General features: G+C 36.8%; 1 pseudogene; it reads left to right on the forward strand.

Annotated features, from left to right (window-relative positions):
• Positions 1-20189: 20189 nt before the first annotated feature.
• Positions 20190-21275, forward strand: LOC134472446 (transmembrane gamma-carboxyglutamic acid protein 4-like; annotated as a pseudogene).
• The last annotated feature ends 3616 nt before the right edge of the window (positions 21276-24891 follow it).

Raw genomic sequence — 24891 nt, forward strand, 5'->3', positions numbered from 1 at the left:
TTCCCATAGAATCTGAGGATCTGTGGCAATGGTAGCTCCCAAGACCCGCTTACCTTGATAGATGTAACTGCTCCCATAGGAGAAGTTTGATGGAACCCTGGATAGAGTCTTATCCATCAAGCCTGGTCAGAGCCCTGTCAAATGATCAATACAATTGTGGAGGGGCAAGGAGAGGTCATCACGAGGCAGCTGAGTGGCAGGATTTAAAGCTGCTGTCTCCTTGAAACTGAGAGTAGTTGGATCTAGAAGAAGTGCATGATAGTGCATAACTCGGTAGTTGGACAGCCAACTGTATGGTGGAGTCTTGATGAGGGTCTCCAGTGAATGAGAGGAGACAATTAAGAATTTTTGTCCAAAGTCAATTTTACCAGGAGGGCTAATGAGGAAATTACCTGTAGACAAGGTATCCATCCTCCTACCACTTTATCAAAACTCTTGAAAAGATAATCCAAAGCTGGCAATATCTTATGGCTCCTAGAAATACTCGCACTTACTTTTTAGTCACAGGGACTGGAATCTGTTCAATGGCTTGCACCCGCTGCGAGGAAAGTGTCCATTTTCTGTCATGGATTTGGTAACCTAAGTAGGTCACATGCTTTTGGCATAGTTGGGCCTTTTTAGCAGGGACCTTATAGCCCAGCTCATCTAAGGCCTACAGAAGAGCTTGGGACAGTCTTTTACCAATGCCCCTTCTCTTGCAATAAGCGTATTGATTTTTATCTAGGGGTGGATGAGGCTTTGCTCAGGCTGGTGACTTTGCCAGCTAGCATTCCCAGCACTTCATCCTCTTCTGGTCCTTAGGGTCTTCCTGGTTGTCAAATATCTTTTGAGCAATCTCTAATAACTGACTGATGGGTGTTCCCTCAAGTCCCTCAAGCTTTTGCTTGATAGCAAGGGCTGACTGGATTACAAAGGCAAAATTGCCCTTGCATTTTCTGATATATACTCACAGATCTGCTATCAGATCTGTGAGGATATAAATGTGATAGGCCTCTTGCAATATTTCCAGAAACTGCGAGGTAGAGTCATAGGCTGATTGACTCACCGCTGATACCTTGGACAAATTGGAGAGTTTTCTGGCAGTGCCCTTAAGAGCTTTCAAGAACAACTTATCATAATAATCAAAAGCCTCCTTATCTCCAGTCATGTTAGGGTTCCAATCAGGATGGGACAAAGGGAAAACATGCTTCTGGGTTTCAGGACCAGAGGACAGGTTTCCATCTCGCTCACATACTGTTTTTCATTCCTGGGTGGGAATGCGTTCTCTCTTCTCCACAGTCCAATTGTAGAGGTCAGATGTCGAGAACAGAACAAAGGTAAACAATGGTGCAGAGGGGAAGGACCAGAGGTGAGCTCCAGTTCCAGAGGCAAGGGTGTCAGAGCAGTAGGTCAATAAGGTGGGTGCAAAGATTTTTTCCTAGTTCTTTGCCTTTTTTGATATTCCATTTTAATCATCATTTTTTTAAATTTTAGGATTTTAATCTAAATGGTCAGTTTCCAAATTGAAGCATGTTTGTTCAGCTTTAAAATGAGAATTGCTAGGCAGCACTAATTTCCACTTTTGTAAATAATCTCTTTCCCACATTCTAATTGGAATAGGTGTCACATAAGGTAAAAAGAAACCCTTTTGTCGGTCAGATCCCTCATAAGGCAAAGATGGGGCACTCTGTGCTGAGGAGTACCTACTGCAATAAGGGATGTAAGGGCCCTTTGTGTTGGCCACGTGGCAGGCCATTTTTCTAATGAAATTACAGACACCTCTGCACCAGTGTCTATCAGACCTTGGAAGTATTTCCCATTAATTTTTATAAAACACATAGGCTTGTTTTTAGTCACTTCCTATGTAAAATAAATCTCTCTGTTTGTAGTTTTGCTCTGAGGGTCTTGCTCCCTCCTGAACTGCCTATGCTTAACAGAAGAGAGCTTCCCTATAGGCAACAAAATCCAGTATGCAATGTAGTCTCCCTGTTTAAAAACCCAGATATCCATAGCACATGAAAAAACTTGTATTTCATCTCTACAATCACCATCAATCACACTAAGCACAATAGTCATTCCTTTTAAGTTTAGGTCAGCCTTTTCCACCACAAGATCAACTGTTCCTTCAGGTGAGGAAACCCCAAGTTCTTGTCCCAGAAAACATTTCCTCATTTATATCTGGATGTGGATTGAGACCCATTCTATTTCTATGAGCCTGCTCCAAGACAAGATTTTTTAGCTTTACATCAAAATGCAGGAATTGAGCAGGAAACAGGCATGTTTGTGCCAAATATTTGGTATCATAAGGTGTCAATTGATAAGTATCAAAAACATTTTGCAAGAGTCCCACAGTAAGTCGACTTTGGACTCCACTGTTTACCACTCTTTAAGATTTTTTTTTAGCAGTTGTATTTCGAAAGGCTTATGCATAATAAAATACTCATCATCATTATCATCTGTTACAATTCCAACTGGGAAGCAAGCAAGGAGGATATTATTTGCTCCATTTGTTTCTGCCTCTTTCTACAGTACTTGTAAGTTTCTGGATAGAGCCATATGAGTTATTTTTGTAAAGGCTCTGGGTCCTGCTGAGACAATCCCTCTAGGGATTTTGTTTTGGTGGCAGACACCTCAGCAGGGAGCACTCCTCCCTGTGTGTCTGAATCAGAGACTTTGGACTGTGAGCTCTTTAATGGACTTAAAACTGCATAGACAAGATTCTAAGTTGAGAATCCCAGGGGAAATGATGTGTCTTTTTTGGCACATGAACCCCTGAGCATTTAAGTAGTCTTTGGAACAGCTGTAAATACCTTTACTCCTCAGTTGAGGCCTTCTGCCCCATATTTTATTCCCAGATAAAATTGCTTTTCACAGTGGGAAGACTCATCTCTCTCTCTGTCTCTCTGTCTCTGTCTCTGTCTCTCTCTCTCTCTCTCTCTCTCTCTCTCTCTCTCTCTCTCTCTCTGTCTCTCTTTATTCTCTCCAGCCCCTTTGAGGGCATGGTTTTACCTCAGCAGGCAGGAGTTGGCTAGGCAAAGGTTTTGGTTTTAATGGTGCCAAGAGAGGGGGATTATGAATGAGGTCCATCTGATCCTGAATGTACATGACTTGATCTGGGTGAGTCTTGGAAACAAAGACATATTGTCAGATGGCTTGAGCTGTGGACAAATGAAAACTCCCCCTGGGGGCCAGTTAGGATCCCCATAGGGCCATTCAAGTTCACAAAAGATACAGAGTCTCCCAGGATGTACTGGTTCTCTGCATCCCTGGGGTTGATCCTTAAAGTCTCCAAAAATGGTTAAGGACCAAGATCAGGAGACAAAGACACAGATGATGGTACCTGACCCATAGTTGTTATTAACCAGTTAAAGATAAAAACACAAAACAAGGCACCACAAAAGACAAGGTAAACACTGAACACACACATGAAGGCTTTTCTGCCCACAGTCTGGTGACCTAAAGGGAAATAATTTTCATTATAACCATTGAGTCCAATAAGCCACATGGAGCCTGTAACAGAAAAAGTTTAAACAGGCAACAAGCCCGTAAGTTAGTAAAAATTCAACAAGTTCAGATGGGTAAAAACCCCAAAGTTAGTAACAGATTCAAAATATAAAAACATTGAACATAAAGCCAAATGGGCAAAAAGGCCAAAAGGGCAAAAAGCCCCAAATTACAAATGGGCAAAAAGCTCCAAGTTACAAATGAGCAAATAGCCCCAAATGGAAATCCCCTAATTACAAATGGGCAAAAAGCCACCAGAGGACATCAAACTCCACTGAAAAAGGAGCACTAGGCTCGTCTGCAGTTACAAATGTGCACACCCTAATAGGTGAAAAGCCCCAAGTCACAAGTGGAATATTATAGATGTGAAGCTGATCTGTGAAAATTAATTTGGGTATGGGTACTTGAAATATCCCAGATGGGTCCTAAAATGTATCCCAAACCCAAGACCCCGAGATGTTATCCAAAAAATGGAGCACAATATCTTTAAAGGAAAGAAACATTTTATTTAAGCTGGTACCCAGTGACACAGTGTGTTGGAGTTTGCAAAGCTGTGCAACTAGGTTAGATTTTTGTCAAGCTTATAAAGGAAAAAACCACAAAGCAAGGGGTGTGAGGGGGACAAGATTGAGGAAAACTTTTGTTCCCTTTTGGCTTGAGGACAGACCTTTTATTTGCAGTTTCTTTTGTCATTAATTTCTAGTTTCATGGCAGTATAATCAGATAATATGCATGGGATAATGTTGATTCTTTTCCATTTACTTAAGCATGTTCCATGTGCTAGTACATGGTCTGTCTTAAAGAATATCCTGTGTGAAGCTGACAAAAATGTATAATCTGATGCTGTTGGGTGGAACACTCTGTACACAATTACTAAGATTATTTGTTCACCATTTGGTTCAGTTCTTCTATTTGTTTGCTGATTTTTGTCCAGTTTATCAGTCTTCTTGTGTCAATGAGGTATTAAGGTTTCCTGGTATGACTGTGTTATTGCTGATTTGATTTTTAATTTCTATTAATATTTGTTGCATATATATTTCAGTTTGTTGTCTCTTCCTTTTGAAATTTTCCCCTAACAAGAATCTAGTGACCTTTATCTCTTTTAATCATGGTAGGTTTGAATTTCACATTGTGTACAAACAGATTAGCTATCCCTGAATTTTTGAGTTCCTCCTGCATGAGGCATTGTCTCCCATTCATTGACTATTAGTCTATGAATTTTCTTATGGGTTAGATGGCTTTCTTGTATATAGCATAGAGATGGATGTTGTTTCTCGTGCCACTCTGCCCTTCTGATTTTTTAATTGTTGAACTGAGGCCATTTACATTAAAGGTCATTAGTAATATATATTGCCTTATTTTTGCCATGTTAACATTCTGCTTTGGTTCTTTAACTTTCTGCTATGTTTAGTTAATTACCTTGCATGATGGCTCTTTTTGTTTGTGTTCTTCAATTAATAGTTACTTTTGTGTCTGTCTTGAATATATTTTAGTATTGTTTGTATGGACAGTTTTCTGGTCATAAAGTTTTTCTGCTGTTCTTTGTCATGCAAGTATCTTGTTTTTGCATTGATTTTGAAGGATGGTATTACAGAGCATATCAGTCTCAAATTCATTTTCATGAAGGATTTGAAATACTTGATGATCTTCTTGAATAAATTTTTTTGTGTTGAAAATTGTGCTGTGATTTGTGTGGGCTTTCCTTTATCAGTGAATTTGTATCTTTTCTCTTCCCTAACAGCTTTCAATACTGTCTTGATGTGGAATTTCTAGGATGTTGGTCATTATATGCCAGAGTAAAGATTTACTTTTGTTATGGCTTATTAGAGTTCTCTATGCTTCACTTTTCTGTGTGTCAGTTTCTTTTCCTATCTTTGGTAAATTTTCAGCTATTACTTCTATAAATAGTCCCTTGTGCTACAAATAGCATTTTTTTTGTCTTGTCACCTTTTTTCATAATCATGTATCAAACTTACATTGCTTTGTGTTGCACAGTCTTGAAACAATTGATTTGTTATTTCCTGATTCTTTGTTGCTTTTAAATCTTTCCTTCCCTATTCATCAGCTGTAATCTTGTCTTTGAGGTCTCAAAGTCTATCTTCACATGCACTGGTGTGATTTTGGCAGCTTTTGATGGAATTTGTGAATTCCTGGGTAGCTCTTGTTGTGTTTTAATCTTTTTCTTTCATAAATTGTTTATTCATGTTTTCCCTCATTTAGCAGTGCTCCTCTATGGTTTATACTAGGTCTTCTTTAGATGTATTCAGTATTTCTTTCACGTTATTTTACAATTCACACTTTACCTGAGAGGTTATTTCTGATCAATTTTCCTTAAATATTCATGGAGTTCTTTCTTCAGCTGCTATCATTTCAGAAGTTTCAGGTGTTTGACTTACACTTTATTCTATGTCCATGTCTCCAAGATCTTGCATTGGCTAGGTTGGAGATTTGAGATTGCATTTTGCACTTTTGCTTTGTCATTTTCCAGTATTTATCTCTGACAGCTAATCCCCAAATCTCAGTTGTTTCCTAGGTTAAGCCTGACTGTTTGTACTGGAATGGATTCTCCAGCTGGGTAAGGGTTGTTAAGCAGGGCTTACTAGATCCTGAGTGGCCATTGGAATCCCCAAAATGGGTAAAGTGTACTTGTTGAACCTTCAACATTCTGAACATGAAAAATGGATTATTTGCTCTTTGTGGGTCACTGTGTGGGGCCATACCAAGACCTGAGTGGCCATCAAGGCTACATGGCTAAGTATAGTATGCTGTGCAGGCCTTCAGCATAATCCCAGTTTCATAACAGTGGTTATCAGCTCCTAGTGTTCACTGGGTGTGAACCTACCATATCCTGAGAGGTGCACTAGCACTGCACCAATAAATGGAGTATGCTTTGTAAGCTTTCAAGTGACCCAAAAAGACCCACCTATGTTTCTCATCTGCTTAAGGTCAGCAGATGGGGCCTTACAATGTCCAGAGTGGCACACCATGGCTCCCTGTCTAATTGGAGTCGGTTGGTAGGCCCTTACCAAGTTCCAAGCAGTGCACTAAGGCTGCATTTTTAGAAAAGCTTTTGATGCATGCCTTCTGCTTGCCACATTTATTGCACTGAAGTTCTTCAGCTGCTTGGGATTGCTGGGCAGTGAACTACCAAGTCTACAATGGCCCAGCAAGCCTCCCCTACTGTTGGGTTCACTTGGAAAGTTCACCGGGTTCCAAGCCTCACACTAAGAACACATGACTCGCTGGAGTACACTATGTGGGGCTTGGGCACACCCTGCCCAGTGAAACTAGGTTCACCAGCAGCTTAGCATTTCTGGGTGATACCATAAAGGTCCAGAATGGTGCACTAGTGCTACACAGCTAGGTGGAGTATGCCCTGCAATCTTTTAGCTCACTCTGCACAGTCAAACTAGGTTAACCTGCTTCTTATGTTCACTGGGCAGTGCCCTACCAGAATCTGAGTGGTGCACTTGAGAAGCAAGTCTAGATGGAGAACACTGTACAGGACTTCAACTTGCACCATGTGGCATATCAAAGCTCTCTGTCTGCTTCAGGTCACTGGCTGGGGCTTTACCATGTCCAAAGTTTTGCACCAGTGCTGCACAGCTAGATGGAGTGTGTTGTACAGGACTTGCTCTCATGCAAAGTGGGACACCCTAGCTTCACAGCTGCTTGTGCTCCCTGAACCGGGCCCTAGCAGGACCTGAGTCTATTCCTTCACTCATAACATGACAATATTCACACAGGTTACAGATAGTTGATAACACTTCTTGAGCCTCTTATTTGCTTTTCTTCGTGGAAATCTCTTAAAAGTATCACTGCTTAAAACTCTGTCTGCATGTGACCACACTTCAGGATTTTCTGAGCTCACTTCTCTTTCCTAAACCACTTTCTTGATTCAGCCCTGTTTCCTCAAATTTTTTCTCCTAAAAACGTTGCCTATTATTTGTATTTGTCAGTACCAAATTATCTATAAGAAACTGCCCAGTTTTCTCTCTGTATATAAAGCAAGCAATAAAATGTCATGCCTTATTGTACAGAGAAGGTCATGCTCCCCTCAACAAAAACAGGAATTCAAGATATCATTAGCAAACAAATTTGATGACCATACAGAAATGTAGGTGTGGCCTTGGAATCTCCTATATTTGGTATTTATATATCTATGATTGTTATCTCCTCTTCTTGACCTTTTCCTTTAACAAAAATATAATGGCCTTAAATTTTTTTTTATTTTAAAGACAATAAAATTAAACAGAACAAAGCAGATCATAAAAAATCCATTTAACAAACACAGATTTCAAATCAAGACCACCGATGTCTTCACTGTCTTTCATATTGTCTCTTGTTTCCTTCCAAATTATTGTCCATATTTGTACACACATTGAATACATACCAAACAATGTAGTAGTAAAGTGATCAGAACCCATTAGAACTGATCAGGAATGAACCTGCAATCTCCTATATTTAGTACTTATATACCTATGGTTGTTATCTCCACTTTCTGACCTTTTCCTTTAACAGAAATGTAATGGCGTTTTTAATGAAACATCTTTTTTGACATGTCTTAGCTTGACATTAAGATTCTCTGCAAATAAGGCATGTACTGCTACTCTTTTCTACATTTCAGCCACATGGAATATTGTTTCAAATCCTTTGGCCTTCAGTCTATATATTTTTTTGAGTTAGTATTTTTGTTTTGCACAGCATATTGTTGAATCTTATTTTTGATGCATGCTGCTAGTATTTTACATTTGTTGAGTTGAGACCATTGACATGGATGGCTATAACTGATGTGATGGAATCATCCTTGTCATATTATTATATGCTGCTGGTTCCTTGTCTTTCCCCCCTGTTTAACCCCGTGCCTTGCCTTGGGAGGCATATCACTAAGAACAGGACCTGGAAAAGTGTATTCTTGTTTGCAGATCCTACAAGCTTTCCCTCCATCCATACTGCCTTGACTTAAACATCCTTCCTTCATCTTCCTATTTTGTCAGCTACTTTGGTCTTTGGATCCAATAGACAATTTCTTGAACTTATAGAGCAATATAAATTCCTCTGTGTGTATTTTATACTTTGTCTCAGTAAAAGAATAGGAACTATGACACCTAATTAGAGTATGCTGAATTTGTTAAAAGTTTAGATACAGGTTCCAAATGAAAACAGTGAATAGTGTTCTCTCCCTTATCCAGCAATGTGGCCCAGATATTTTTAAAAAATGAAAGAAACAGAAATTGGCAGTTCCCAGGGATCTGGGATTACCAGTTGTTCTTACTGGAAAGGGGACCATGAATCAGAGTGCCCAAGACTTTATGAGTACTAATTGGGGAGGTAGACATGGGCAGAGTGCATGTCTTGTATTAGGGAAACAAAGAAGTCTTTTACCAGGCACAGAGGCTCCCCAATTAGTGGTGCAAGAGATAACTTGATGTTGGAAAGGCTGGCACTTTTACTGCCACAAAGGTCTAATTCTTTTTGAGTCTCATAGATCAGATGAGATGTTATCTCATATTTTCAGCCTGGAATCTGACATCAATTTGGACAACAAATTTTCTCTGGAAAAATGAAAAATGAAAATAATGTCTAAAAAACAAGTTTCATAAGGGTTTGAGTAATAAATACAAACTGAGTCTCCTTGAGGTATGGCATCCACATATGCTTTGTGTATGCCTTGAAAAAGTAGAAAAAACAAGTTGTCTCACATAAGTGCTATGGTGCAAGGATAGGTTGTAGATATTATTTCAAAAAATGAAAATTCTAGCTCATTGTGGTGCCACATGAGTGCCATGCTAGTATTCAGGAGGCTGATGCAGGAGGATTCTTGGGTGTTGAATTTCACCCTCAGCTACACAATAAATTCATGGCCAGTCTTACCTACAAGGGAATAACCTGACACACCAAGGAGGTAGGACAAAGTGTAGAAGCAGTATTACAGCAGGTGAAAAGTGCCAAGTGTAGGTCTGCAGGCCTGCCCGTAATTAGGTGCAGAACGGTGTTTTGCCTATGGAAGGGCATATGAAAGTACATGCAACATAGGAAAGCAATGGATGGTGGTGGTGCAAAATCAGCCCTGAACATGGAATTTCCCTTTGAAAACTGCCTAGTGGAACTAAACTATGAGCTCTATGCTAGTGAACTTGGAAAGTGATTCAGACATATAGGCTAAAAGAAAGTTATAACTTAAATCATTATATACACAATTCTCTTGTTACTTCTACATTCACCTAATCAATTTTATGTTAATAGTAAATTGTTTTCTTTTTTTTAGCTTAAAATTCCTTGGTGAACATTGTCTCTGTGTAATGTGAAAACAATTAGAAAAATTAATTTTTCTGCTTATATTATATCATGAATCTAATTAGCATGTGTTCGGAAAAATTAAATGTATTTGTTGTGTTGGTAGGAATTGAGCTCAGGAACTTCTTCTAGGGAATCATCTGACCTTTTACATTTTGATTTGTCATTATTTGGAATTTTGTCACTTATTCTCATTATATAGATCAGGCTGAGCTTGAAGGCCTTCTACTCCTGTCACAGCCTTGTAGAATAATATGAGCAGAGCTGTGCATAAAAATACCATTATAGTATTAGTTAAATTCAGCATAATATATTATATTTTTGTTTCCAAAATGTTGTGTTGTATAGCTTTTATTGGTGTTCAGAATCTAACACTGTAATAATTTTTCAAGCTGCAGTTCTGTCCACTCCTTTTTTGTCATAAGCCACCATAAAGCAGCTTTTTTTGTTGTTCTTTTTTTTAACCAGATTCTCACAATGTAGAACTTGACCCTGTAGCTCACAGTGGTCTTGAAGTCATGATGCTCTTCTTGCCTCAATCTCCTATGTGCTGCGATTACAGACATGTACCACCACATTTTGCTCTGTTACAATTATTTATGAAAGGGGTCCATGTAGTCCAGGCTGTTAGTCTCAATTTTCCTTCAAGAAATATTTGTATGATCCTTTAGGAATCAGTGACATTTGAGGATGTGACTGTGAAGTTCACCAGTGAGGAGTGGACTTTCCTCAATTCATTCCAAAAGAAGCTCTACAAAGATGTGATGGAGGAAACCTTTCTGAATATTATGACTATAGGTAAGAATGAAATCTCTTTCTTATGATACATTCAGAAGGGATCGTTTTGTGCTTTTCAGTGCAGTTTCATTAAACAGAATGTGAAAACAATTAGAAAAAGGAAATAATATAGAAACCATTGTTTATTTTCTGTTAGTTGGTTCTTAATATTTTCATTCTCTTGAGTGGTTTTACATTGTCTTTTTATATTTGATACTATAGTATATGAAAGTGTACTCAAATATTTCAAGGAAACAGACACTATGGTAGCTACTCTTATGTCAGGTAGTCTTGTGATGAAACACTATGTTGCTTAAATTGTTCTGTTCTGACCTGTATTGTTATGTCCTCTTTTATCTTAATCTTTTCTTAAAATAAAAATTAAAAACAAACCCAATATATGCAAGCAATGTAGAAAGAGATTTTCTAAGTCTTAATTACATACACATTATGAAGCTAATTGAGAAGATGCCCTATGTCCATAAAAAATGTGGAAGAAGTTTCAGTGCAAACAAAGTAAGTACATGATTATATATATTTTATGTAAAATCAAAAAGCATCATGGGAAGAAACTATATATGTAAGCCGATTTGGAAAAGCCCTCAAAGATGTTTCATTTAGTTAAATTCTGTGGAAATAATGCAAAGCATTCTATGTCAATGTTTCCATACAAATGTTCCAAAGAAAACAAATCCCAGATGAAAAGATGAGAAACTACATACATTGTGTGGTTTTTAATATATCACATATATAGATTATCTATGTGCAGTGTTTAAAAATATTGAGTTGCCAGAATGAGGTGCTTTTATCTGAATGTGTGAGCTTAGTCCATAATGTCTTAACGAAGCATGGTTGATCCAAATGTATATTTTACTTTCAAATACCATTTATGTTTCATGCTTTTTAATTTTATCCTTAATATTAGGAAAAATAGGCCATTAAACATCTTACTTTTGTAATTTTTACCATTAGAATTTTGCACTATTTTTTAAAATTTTTGTGTGGGTTTCTATATTCTGTGTAACAAGGAACATATTTTTAATTTGATGCTATATTTTCTTATTACTTTTTCTGGAAGAGAATAAAGTCAAATAAGGCAAAACAAAGCTGTCAGTCAAAACCAAGGATAGACATAGCACATGATGTAAAAACAGAGTACAAGGTTATCAACAATAATGCCTCTTGCTTCCTTAAAAACAATTGTCTATCTCATTAGGTATTATAAAGTTTAACAAAATGGTAGAGAACAAGACCAATAAAACCTAAACCTTGTAAACACTACAGGACTTCCAAAGAAGATAATAGTCAAACCAGAATGGGCATTATAGTGAATCTTATTGCCTTCAAAGTAGTTGCCTATACCTTCAAAATTGATACTATCATACAGAAAGGAACAGAGTCCAATCAGTCAAAACAAGATAGTGGGAGTATTACAGGACTTCAAATCAAGTTAATAGGAAATCAAATAAGTTACTATAATATATCCTGCTAATTTTTTTGATTTTTCCCCTTAATTAAAAAACTCATAAAAAATAACATAATTTTTTAATGAATAAGGAAGAGATGGAGATAAAAGAGGACAAAGCATCATAACACTACAGGTCAAAGCATGACATTTCATCAACTAGTGCTTCACCACCAAATAACCCAGTTTAATAGTAGTTACCATAGTGTCTTTTTCTTTGAAATATTTGAATATAACTTCATATACTATAGCTTCAAACATATCAAGTCAGTGTAAAATCATTCAAGTGGATGAAAGCATTGTAGGGTTTTTAGAACTAACTAAGAGAAAGCAAACAAAGGTTTCTATATTAACTCTGTGCCAAAAACAATTTTTGTTTATACTATCACATATAATAAAATCCAGCAAGATACATCATAATAAAACCAATGGAGACAGAAAAGCCATAGTTTGGCGGGGCTTCAAAACAAGATGATAGTAAATCAGCACTAGCTATTATGATGACATATTTTTTTCAAAGTAGCCGTTCATTTCATCACAGACAATAATATCAAGCAGCCCAGAATAAAGCCTTTCCAATTAATAAGTGAAAACTTTATAAGGCTTCAAGGCCACATAGTGGGGAATCATGATTACCACCTACTTTTATATATTTGAATCATTACTTACATTAGGGAAGCTATTTGGTATTCATACATGCGAGATTGATTTATTTCACTTATGAGTATGGTCTCAAGCTGCGACCATTTATTGATAAATATCTCAATGTGATCCTTCTTTATAGCTGAGTAATACTCCATTTTATAGAAATACCACAACTTTTTTATGCCTTCCTCAGTTGATGGACACTTGGGTTGTTTCCAAGATATGGCAATTACAAATTGTGCTGCTATAAACATAGGTGCACATATCACTGTGGTATGATGCTTTCAGTTCTTTTGGGAATATGCCTAGAAGTGGAATAGGTGGAATAAATGGGACTTCCAATCTCAGCATTTTGAGAAATCTCCAGATTGACCTCCACAAAGGTTGTACCAGTCTACACTCCCACAAACAGTGCAGGAGAGTTCCTTTTTCCCCACAGCCTCTCCAGCATTTGCTGTTGTTGGTTTTCTTGATCCAGCCCATTCTTTCAGGAGTGAGATGAAATCTCAGGGTGGTTTTAATTTGCATTTCTCTAATGACCAATGATGATGAATATTTTTTCATATATTTATTTGTCATTTGTATTTCTTCATCTGAGAATTGCGTATTCATCTCAGATGCTCATTTTTGGATTGGATCTTTGAATTTTGGGGGTCTGAGTTTTTTTTAATTCTTTATCTATTTTAGACAAAACTCCCTTGTCTGAGGGGGAGTTCACTAAGATCTTTTCCCAGTTTGTGGGTTTTCTTTTTACTATGCTGGAGACTTCTTTTGACATGCAGAAACTTTTTAATAAGAGGTGGTCCCAGATCCAGCCGAGTGGAGGCGACTCTGGTCCTACCCCACTGCTGCCTCTACCACCCGGGGCCCATACTACCACCATTGGGGACTGGAAGGTGTGTGTCCAGCCAAGCAGAGGTGAGTCCAGTCTGGCCCCGCTTCCACCTCTCCCACCCGGGGCCCAAACTCCCACCGCTGGGGACCAGAAGGTGCGTGTCCAACTGAGCATAGGCGACTCTGGTCCGGCCTTGCTGCCGCCTCTCCGGCCCGGGGGCCCATACTACCATCGCTGCAGACCAGAAGGTGAGTGTACAGCCGAGCGGAGGCCGGCCCTGCTGCCGCCTCTCCCACCCGGAGCCCATACTACCATACTACCACCGCTGTGGACGGAACGTGAGTGCCCAGACCCGCAGAGGGGGCTCAGGTCCGCCTCCAGCCTCCTCTGGCCAAGGAGCACACCACAGCTGCTGGCCAGAAGGAGGGAGCTGGGCCGAGCTGCTAAAACCTTCTCTGACCTTGCCTGTGCCCTTCTTATGATCTGGAGAGCACCAGCACTACTGCCACTGCCTGGAGGAAGGAGCAGTCGCGCTGAGGAGGGTAGCTTTGCTACCAGAAGGGGAAACTGTGAAAATTGAGGAAGCTTTAGGTCTACCTGAGAGGAGCCTGGCAAGCCTCTTTTAATCCAAGGGCTCCACTGCCCAAGGAGAGAGCTACTACAAGAGGAGTCCCAAGAGCCCAGGATATAAGAGTCAATTTACAACACGACCAGGGGAAACTCTGGAACAACACTTGAAACACAGTAATATAGGAAAATGACAAAACGAAACCAAAATGCAATCTCAAACATCCAACCCATCCCAAGAAAGCCTCGGAGCCATGTACATAGAAGAAAATACATGCCATATACCTGAAATACCTGAAACAATAGTAACAGAAATAAGCTCAGAAGCAGCTCCGGGAAGCTTTGAAGGAATTCAAACTAGAAATAATCTATCAGATAAAAGAAGAAATAACAAAAGAAATGAAGGACATGCTGAACATATCTAAAGAAGACGCAGCTAAAAAAATTGGAGGAACTAAACAAAAGGATAGAATCTCTGGATGAACAATATAAGAAACAAACAGAATATATAAAACAGATGCAAAGAGATATACAGGAAATCAAAAGCTCCATTGAAAGTTGTAAAAACCACTTGAATGAATGCGAACATAGAATTTCAGACCTCGAAGACAAGATTGCAGCCAGTGAACAGGAAAGGAAAGGTCTTTTAAAAATAACAAGAAATCAAGAAATAACAATTAAACACCAGTAAGATGATGCAAAGAAAAACAACATAAGGTTGATAGGGATAAATGAAAAAGGAGACAATACAAAGGATGTTAAGAGGATATATAAGGAAGTAATTGCTGAAAACTTCCCAAACATGAAATTGGAAACTGATATCAGGATCAATGAGTCATATAGAACTCCAAATAGCTATAACCAAAATAAAACTACACCCAGACATATAATAATCACCATTCCAGAAATCAAACAAAAGAACAGAATGTTAAAAGCTGTCAGAGAGAAAAGACAGATCATCTATAAAGGAAAACCTATCAAAATCACAGCAGACTTCTCAACACAAACAATAAAGGCAAGCAGAGCATGGAGTGAAGTATTTCGGACCCTAAAGGAAAATGATTTCCAACCTGGACTGATGTACCCTGCAAAACTGTCCTTCAGAATTGATGGAGAAATAAGATACTTCCACGACAAAGAACAGCTGAAGAAATTCATGATCACCAAGCCAATCCTGCAAAGAATACTGAAAGACAGACTAGATACACTCAAGGAAAAAACCACTTAACAAAGCAGACAATTAAATAGAACAGAAAGATAAAGATGCAACAGCAGAAATATAACATGTCACCAATAAACCAATATATAACAGTTATAACCATTAATGTAAATGGTCTCAAGTTTTTGTTGGATAGTTGAACAGAACTGGTTGCAATCTCACTGTTTGAATCCCCACTTTATATATTCCACTTTAGTATCTTGAATAACTGTTTGTAAGAAGAGAATCTGTAATCATCTACTAGTGATTTCTTACTGTTTATTTTTTCTTTGAAATTATGTATTATTTCTACCCACTTTCTGTTTTGTTTAGTCTCTCTTTAAATTCAGTTTTAAAAAGAAGACACTACCGTACCCAGTGCTGATCATGGAGTTTCATGATGTGAAATCCAGCAATACTATTATTGTTTGTTCAGAATGATTTTAACCTGCTTCAGTTTGTTTAATCTAAACATAAATGAAGATATGGATAACTGCATGTATGTTTAAGTGTATAGGATTGACAACCATGTTAGTAGGTTTTTGTTGGACAGTTGAACAGAACTTTTTGCAGTCTCTCTGTTTGAATTCCTGCTTTACATGTCCCATTTTTGTACCTTGAACAACTATTTCTAACATGACATCAACTAGTGATTTTTTACTCTTTATTTTTTTCTCTGAACATATGTACTATTTCTACCTATTTTCTGTTTTGTTTAGTCTCTCTTTAAATAAAAATTTTAAAAAAGAATATTGGAATACAAGCAGCCAAATTGATGTTAAGTATTTAATTAGCTGAGTTCAGTGACCACCCACATGGACCCATTTCAAAGTGTCACCAAGTGGCCCTGAACTGGAAAATTACAAAGCTTTTCAACAGAGATACACAGAAAAAACATCCTGTTCAAAACAATTTAGCTAGACTCTCACAATAACATTAGGTTGACACCTGTATCCTGCTTCTTTTGCTGAGCAGGTTAGTTTTTTTCTTATGGATACAACTAATTTTCCTTTTCTCATTGGACTTATAGCCTGAGTAATTTTCCATTTTCCTGGGTCAAATACAGCCACTGAATAATGAAAGCCTCAAGATTACATCATTTATGCCAAGATGCAACAATTCATCATTGGCAATGTCTACCTGCATATCATATATTTGTTTCTCTTTTCCCTCTTTCTCTTTCCTTCAACACTTCTTTTCAGTATGTACACAGATAAGTTTTCATTTTATCATTTTTCTCATTTATTCTTTCTATTCCATAACCTTCCAATTTAAGTTGCACATTTTTACCTACTTCCCAATGTCAATAATATATTTTGGTATTTACGGACACTTTCAACTTCTCATAGCAAAAAAAGGTTCAAGTTGTCACATAAGTGTCTGATTTGTTTTAATTAAGAACATGGTTTCAAGGTGCATCCATTTACCTATAAAATTCTCAAGGTTTCCCTTCTGTATGGCCAAGTAGTACTTCATCATGAAATAAAACTTTTTTATCCATACCATGTTTAACAGACATTTTGGTTGTTTCCAAGATTTCACTATTACAAAATGTGCTGATATTTTCATGAGATATGTTGTTTTTAATTCTCCAAAATGGGTACCCAGAAAGGAAAAATCTTTGTTAAAAAAGACCTTTAATTCTAGATATTTGATGAATTTTCATGTAGTTTTCGAAAATCCCTGCCCTAGTCTACATTTTCACCAACATTGGAGGAGAGTTCTATTTTCCTCACAGTACAGTAACTCTTACTATTGGTTGATGAGCTGATTATAGCTCTATTTTCTATAGATAAAATATCAGGGTTTTAACTTGCATCTGTTTAATGATCAGACACATTCAACAATTTTTCACATTAGTTTGTATTTTTGTTTCCACAACTCTGTACTCATTGCAGATACCCATTTAGTTTGAGAGCATCTGATTTCTATCTATTCTTTATGTGTGTTATGTATTACTTCTTCAGCTGCATCTCAACTGGCTATAGATTTTTCCCACTCTGGGATGTCTTTTCACTCTGTGACTTTTTTGCTGTGTAGAAGATTTTAATTAAGGAAGATGGCAACTGTTAATTTTTGTATTTTTCATTTAGTCAGGGATATTTTTCTTGAAGCGTTTGTCTACAAATATATTTTCAATGGTTCCACCTATTTTCTCCTGCAACAGATTGGGTATTTTTGCCATAACATTTAGATCACTGCCCCATTATAACTTCGGTTCAGTCCATAGTAATCAACATGAGTTTGGTTTCCACCTTTGAATTGTGGAAAGCCAGGTTTTACTGATCTATTTATTACAGAGCATATTTTTCTTCCAGTAAATATTATTAGTTGCTTTCTCAAAGAAAAAAAGATTCCAATAGATTTAGTGTATCTGTTTTAATATTCAGATCTTTGATCCATTTAAATTTTAATTTGGTACATGGTGATAGGTATGGGTCTAGTTTTAGATTTTGGCTATCATTCTTCCTGTGAACCTGTTTGGCCCCTTTTTCAAAGATAAGGTGGTTTAACGTGTTTGTAGTTGTGATTGTATCTTCTAATCTATTCCACTGATCTTTGGCTCTGTTTTGATTCCAGGTTGCTTTGTAGTATAACTTCAAGTCAGGGATTGTGATGCCTCCTGCCTTGCCTTTGTTGCTTAGAACTGTCTTTGCTATTCTAGGACTCTTCTTGCTCCAGATGAATTTTAGGATTGATTTCTCGAGATCTATGAGGTATGTTGATGGCAATTTTATTGGGATTGCATGGAATCTCTATAAGAGTTTGGGAGAATGGCCATATTCACAATACTTTTTCTTCCTATCATTGAGTGAGGGATGTAGTATACAAAGTTATACTTAGATATTTCAAGGAAAGAGACACTATGGTAACTACTATTAAGTCGGATTATCTTGTGGTGAAACACTATGTTGCTTAAATTATTCTGTTCCGACATGTAGTGTTAGGTTGCTATGTCCTCTTTTATCTCATTCTCCCCCCTTTTAAAAAATTTATTTATTTATTTATGATTTTTTTAATTAAGGGAAAAACATTTAAAAATTAACAGGATTTATTATAGCAACTTTTTGATTTCCTATTAACTTGACTTGAAGACTGTATTGCTCTTACCATCTTGTTTTGATTGATTTTACTCTATTCTGTTCTGTTTGATAGCATCAAGTTTGAGGGTATAGGAAATTACTTTGAAGTCAATAAGATTCTCTATGACACCCATTCTGGTTTCATTAATATCTTCTTTTGAAGTTAAGTAATGTCTCCAATTGATTTTTTTCTGCACTGCTTTGTTTGGTTTTATTATGCCTGATGACATTGGCAATTCTTTTTAAGGTAGCAAGAGGCATTATGGTAACCATTGTTGATTACCTTGTATTCTGTTTTTACATCATGTATTATGTCCATTCTTTGTTTTGACTGACTGCTATGTTTTGTCACATTTGGTTTTATTCTCTTCCAAAAAGTAATAAGAATTGTGGGAGTAATAAAACACAAAATGTGTAAATTTTATCGTACAAAAAAGAGGGAAAGAAAGTGCTCTCAGTGACACAACTGCAAGTGTGCTTAGGTGTGTAAAATAGATGACCACATTACTAAGTTTTTGTTGGATCATTGAACACAACTGTTTGCAATCTCACTGTTTGAATGTTCACTTTGTATGCTTTAATTTTGTAACTTGAACAACTATTTCTAAGATGACAATATGTAATCTATTAACTCGTGATTTCTTCTGTTTTTTTTTTTTTTTTTTTTTTTTTTTTTGGAAATTCTGAATTACTTGTACCCTTTTTCTAGTTAGGCTAAAAAGAGGAAAAGCTAATCACCTTAAATTTATATGCACCAAATTTCGGAGCAGCCAGCTATACAAAACAAATATTAACAGAAATGAAAAATCAAATAAGCAAAAGCACAATTTAACAGATTTTATGATGCCATTAACACAAAGAGACAGATCAACTAGACATAAAATCAGCAAAGGAATAACAGAGCTGAATCATACCTGAAAACAAATGGACTTAATAGAGGTATAGAGAGTGTTTCACCCAATAACATCAGAATATACATTCTTCTCAGCAGCACATGGAATGTTCTCTAAAATAGACCATATACTAGCCCACAAAACATGGCTAAGTAAATGCGAAAGAAGTGAAATGATCGCATGGATATTATGGGCACAGCAACATAAAACTAGAAATTAATGTGAAAAGAAACTGCAAAAATCCCACAAGCACATGGAAACTGAGCAATGAGTGGGTCACAGAGGAAATTAAAGAAGAAATTAAACAATATTTGCATGTAAACAGAAATACAAATACATCTTATTGGAACCTGTAGGACACAATGAAAGCAGTCCTTGGAGGAAAATTTATTGTGGTGAACTCCCAAAATAGGAATACAACAAAAACCCAAATAAACAAGCTGATGCTACACCTCACATATCTAGAAAAAGAAGAGCAAGTCAAGCACAAAGACAAAAGAAGGGAGGAAATTATAAAGGTCAGAGCAGAAATCAATGCAATAGAGACTAAGAAAACAACACAAAGAATCAAAGAAACAAAAAGTTGGTTCTTTGAAAGAATAAATGACAGGTCTCTAGCCAACCTTGCTAAAAGTAGTAACTCTCTCTCTCTCTCTCTCTCTCTCTCTCTCTCTCTCTCTCTCTCTCTCTCTCTCTCCAGTCTCATTACTTATCTCACCCTCACCTTGAACTCAGTGTGTAACCCTGGCTGACCTCAAGCTCCTGACAAACCTCTTGTCTCAGCCAGTTGAGATTACAAGTGAGCACGCCTCACCGGGCCTGGAAATAGTTTTAAGCTCGGAGATACCTTGAAAAGACTTTGGAGACATCCATCGGACCAAGTGAACACCCATTTGGGAACTAATCCAAGCAATTTGTTCTCAGTTTGTCTAACAGCTGCCAGACTATGTTTACACTTCTGAATCTGCTCAGCTAACTGCCCATAGTTACCTTAGCGCTTCCTCGTTACACAAAAGCTGCAAAGGATTCCAGGCATGCCCCAGAAGAAATCTTTGCATCAAAGGAAGAAGCAAACTTTTTCATACATCGTCGCCTCCTGTACAATAGATTTGATTTGGAGCTTTTCCTTCCCAGTAAACTATAAAGAGAATGCATAGGGGGCTGGGGATTTAGCTCAGCGGCATAAGCGCCTGTCTTGCAAGCAGGCAGTCGTGAGTTTGATCCCCGGTACCGATAAAAAAAAAAAAAAAAAAAAAAAAAAAGAGAGAGAGAGAGAGAATGCATGGAAGAGTTTTGCAGTTATGAGGAAGCCAGAGAGATCTTCCTGGATGAAGATAAAACGATGCAATTTTGGAAGGAATATTCAGTTAAAGGACCAACCCCAAAGTCAGATGGCAGGAGAGAGAAAATTGATGTTATTCACATTCTGATTGGAATAATTGCTGGAGGAACACTTTGGTTACCCTTGGACTGTGTTTGTATTATGTGTGCATAACCAAGTGTAAGAGACAACCACATGCAGGGTGTTCAGTCTTCTATGTAAGACATGGCAGCTTTTCCATCAATCTCAGAAGACCTGAGGAAGGTACCGCGGCCCCATTGTAGCCATCTTTGGAGGACGCCGGATTAACTTCTTATGAACAGGCAATGGAACTGAGCAGAAAACGCAGCATTTCACCACCACCACCTTATCCTGGGCTGGCAAAAGGGTTTAGGATATTTAAAAAGTCCATGTCACTCCCATCTCACTAAGCTCACCCGGTCATCTCAATGTAAGATATTTATGTTATTCAAATGGTTTATTTCTAAACCAAAAGAGACACTGGCTATTCAGCTCTTAGGGACAAACTTCAAGGAATAAAGGAAGAATAAGCATATGAATGGTATCATAGTTTCATTTACATCTTGGACCAAACTTCATCCTTATATCTTAATAAGAAACCTTGGCTCTAGCCATACAGTGAGGGAAGAACTTACTTTTTTTGTATTGTATATTCTACTGGTTCAAGAATCTTTGCTGTCAATCACTAGAGCCAGGGAACTATTTGTATCCTTTATACAGAAAAAGGTTATAGATTTCTTGTGTTGAATATTTTAACAGTAAGAATTTCTAATCTTTCACAATATCTCAAATTTTGATATTGGGTCCACTTTTTATTGAATTTGAGGGTTTGGAAACACTTCACAGAATTTCACATTTCAATATAAATCTGGGGCCATTAAGAATCATTTGGTTTTATATTTCAAATTAGTATGTAGCATGTATTGTATTTTGCAGGTTTTAGTTCTTAACTGTTGTCAGACCTGTTTCATTATAACAAGCAGAGGGCTGGGGATTTAGCTCAAGCAGGTGATTGTGAGTACAATCCCTGGTACTGATAAAAATGAAAAAGACAAAATAAACAAACAAAAAAAGCATTATAACAAGCAAGATCAGTAGTTTTTTTTTTTCTAAAAAAATATTTACTGGGGCTGGGGATTTAGCTCAGCGGCATAAGTGCAAGTGTGTGGTTGTGAGTTCGATCCCCCGTACCAATAAAAAGCAAAAGACAAATAAAAAAAAAACATTATTTACTATGAAGTTAGTTTTTCAGATGCTACTAGGTTGAAATGGCAAGGATTTGTAAAGATTATATTACCAATAAGCAGGCCTCTCACATATGAATTACTAGAACTGATTGTTACCTATGTCTGATGAGAACATACCCCACTGAAATCACTAAATTATCTATATCTATGCCTATATCTTTTTATATCTGTATATAAGTATGGTATGTTTATGTGTTATTTTAAGGAGATAAAAAATAACGTAGTCCTAAAATATAGAATAGGAAATTCTGTTCTGCATGATTTTGCCAGGTACTATGCTTTTCCTGTTATTTAAGGTCATTTAGAAAATGTTTTGGTTTATAAGTTTTACAGGGGTATGATTGTAAACTATAATTCCTATTAAATTGTTTACAAAATATACATCACACTGAGGTGCATGTGTGAACAGATGAGTCTCCCCTCTCTTATCTCTCTTCTCTCTTGTCTCTCTTTTTCCCTTGTGTATTGGGGATTGAACCAAGGGCCTTTTACACTGAGCCATGTGCCCATCCTTTTTTGTGTGTTTTGAGAAAGAGTCTCACCAAGTTGTTGAGTTGCCCATCCTGGGCTCAAATCCTCCTACCTCAGCCTTGTAGAGTGCTGGTATTACAGGTATGTGCCTGTAATTTAGGTAAGGGGCTCTCTTTTAAGGCAGTGTGATCTTCATTAAGGCAGATAAAAGCAAAGCCTTAATCATTAAATATTGCTAAAGACTTTTAGGTTCTCAGAGTCTCTGCTGGCTTGTCAAAAATAAATCATCTAAAAACATGTAGGTTTGATTAGTAAAAGTGGGTTTTTCTTTTCATACTGGCAATGAAACTCATGACCTTGTGCTTGCCAGGCAGGTGCAGTGCCACTGAGCTATATCCCCAGCCCTAGGGAAGGTGACTTGTTTTTAAAACTACCCACATTACTTATACAAGTTGCTATTAGTTAACTCTTGACTTTCCATAAGCATTTGTTCTCTTATAACTATGCACTTTATACTTATTTTAATCCTCTTTAAAATGTTACAGTGACCTTACTCAGATTAAGGCATAACTGGAAGCTAACAAATTGGTAAGGACTGAACAAACACACCTTTCTTGTCCCTTCTCATACCTACAGAATTATACTGCTCTAATTGTAACCCAGGGATCTTGTTTCTTAATTCTAAATCCATGATGGAAATTCTCGTGTGTGTGTGTGTGTGTGTGTGTGTGTGTGTGTGTGTGTGTGTATTCCCATGCATATGTGAGAAATATTTAGGCAAACAAAAATAAAATATACATGTGTATTTTTTAGTAAATCATAACTTGAAATATTCCATGAACTCCTTCACTTCTGTTGATTCCCAGAAGTCTAACTATAAAAATGGCTTCAGAATCTGTGACAACTGCACCCAACCAAACAGCAGCCTAGTCTGTTGTGTCTGCTATCATTTAGCGCAAAACAGAAGCAATAATTTGAATGAATTTGGAATTTATCTTTGGGACTGTGAAATCATTGGTATTTATAGAGCATTTAGTGTGGAGATTGTGATACTTTAAATATAAAAAGTAAAAATGTGATAGAACCATTGTTGAAGAAGCTTATAATTTTCTAACAATATAATCCTGTACAAATTAATATCAACCCTTTCATTATCTACAAAGAGCAATACATTTTAATGCATTTTAAAAAATCTAATTGTCTTTGTATTTTAATGAGTGTCCTGTTACATATATCTTTTATACATGTAAATAAATATTATACTAAGTATATAAAATTTTTTTAAAAAAAGTAGTGAAGAAAAATCTCAAATTCATGCAACAAGTAATAAAAAGGGGGAAATCACTACAGACACTGTGGAAATACAGAAGATCATCAATACCTCTTTTGAAAACCTCTACTCTCATAGGCTTGAGAAATAGACACAGAAGAAATGGACAGATTCCTAGAAACAGGAATTACCAACGCTGACTCAAGATGATGGAAAACTGCTGAACAACCAAAATTCAATTAATAATATTGAAAATGTAATTACATTTCTAACAACAAAGAAAAGCCTAGATCTAGAGATTCTTTGTGGAATTCTACAAGAAATTCAAAGGATATTTAATGCTGACCATCATCAGACTCTTCTTTTTTTTTGTCTTTTTCATTTTTATCGGTACCGGGGATTGAACTCATGACCTCCTGCTTGCAAGGTAGGTACTTATGCCGCTGAGCTAAATCCCCAGCCCCAGACTCTTCAATGAAACTGAAAGGGAAGCAATTCTCACTAACTCATTCCTGGAACAAGATATTACTCTAATACCACAACCTGCCAAAGATCCAAGCAAACAAGAGAACTACAGGCCAATCTCCCTAATGAACATAGATGCAAAAATTCTCTATAAAATTTTAGCAAACAGAATGCAACAAATCATCAAGAAGATTATACACCATGATCAAGTGAGATTCATCCCAGAAACGCAGGGATGGTTCAAAGTATTCAAATCAATAAATGTATTCCACCATGTCATCAAACCAAAATTAATAACTACATGATGATTTCTACAGATATGGAAAAAGCTTTGGAAAAGGTCCAATACTTATTCATGATAAAAAAAACCTTATAGAAATATGGAACAGATGATCTTTACCTCAGTATGATAAAAGCTATCTACGACAACCCAACAGGCAGCATAATATTAAATGGCCATAAACTGAAGCTTTTACCCTAAAGTCAGAACCAAGACAAGGATGTAAATTAACACCACTCTAATCAATACAGTGTTGGAAATACTAAACAGAGCAACTAGACAAGAGAAAGAAATAAAAGGATTAAGAATAGGAAAAGAAGAATTTAAATTATCATTATTTGTAGATGACATGATACTCTATATAGAAGACCACCAAATTTCCATTGAAAGACTCCTAGGTATAATAAATAAATTCAGTAATGTAGCTGGATACAAAGTTAACACTTAAAAATCAATAGCATTCCTATACACTAACAAAACCACAGAGAAAGTAATAATAGAAGCTACACTCTTTACAATAGCAGTCAACGAAATGAAATACTTAGGAATTAATATAACAAAAGAAGCAAACAA

The sequence above is a fragment of the Cavia porcellus genome, unplaced genomic scaffold (genome assembly GCF_034190915.1).
Source record: "Cavia porcellus strain 051 isolate PalLab524CR breed Dunkin Hartley unplaced genomic scaffold, mCavPor4.1 scaffold_23, whole genome shotgun sequence".
Taxonomy (NCBI): Eukaryota; Metazoa; Chordata; class Mammalia; order Rodentia; family Caviidae; genus Cavia; species Cavia porcellus.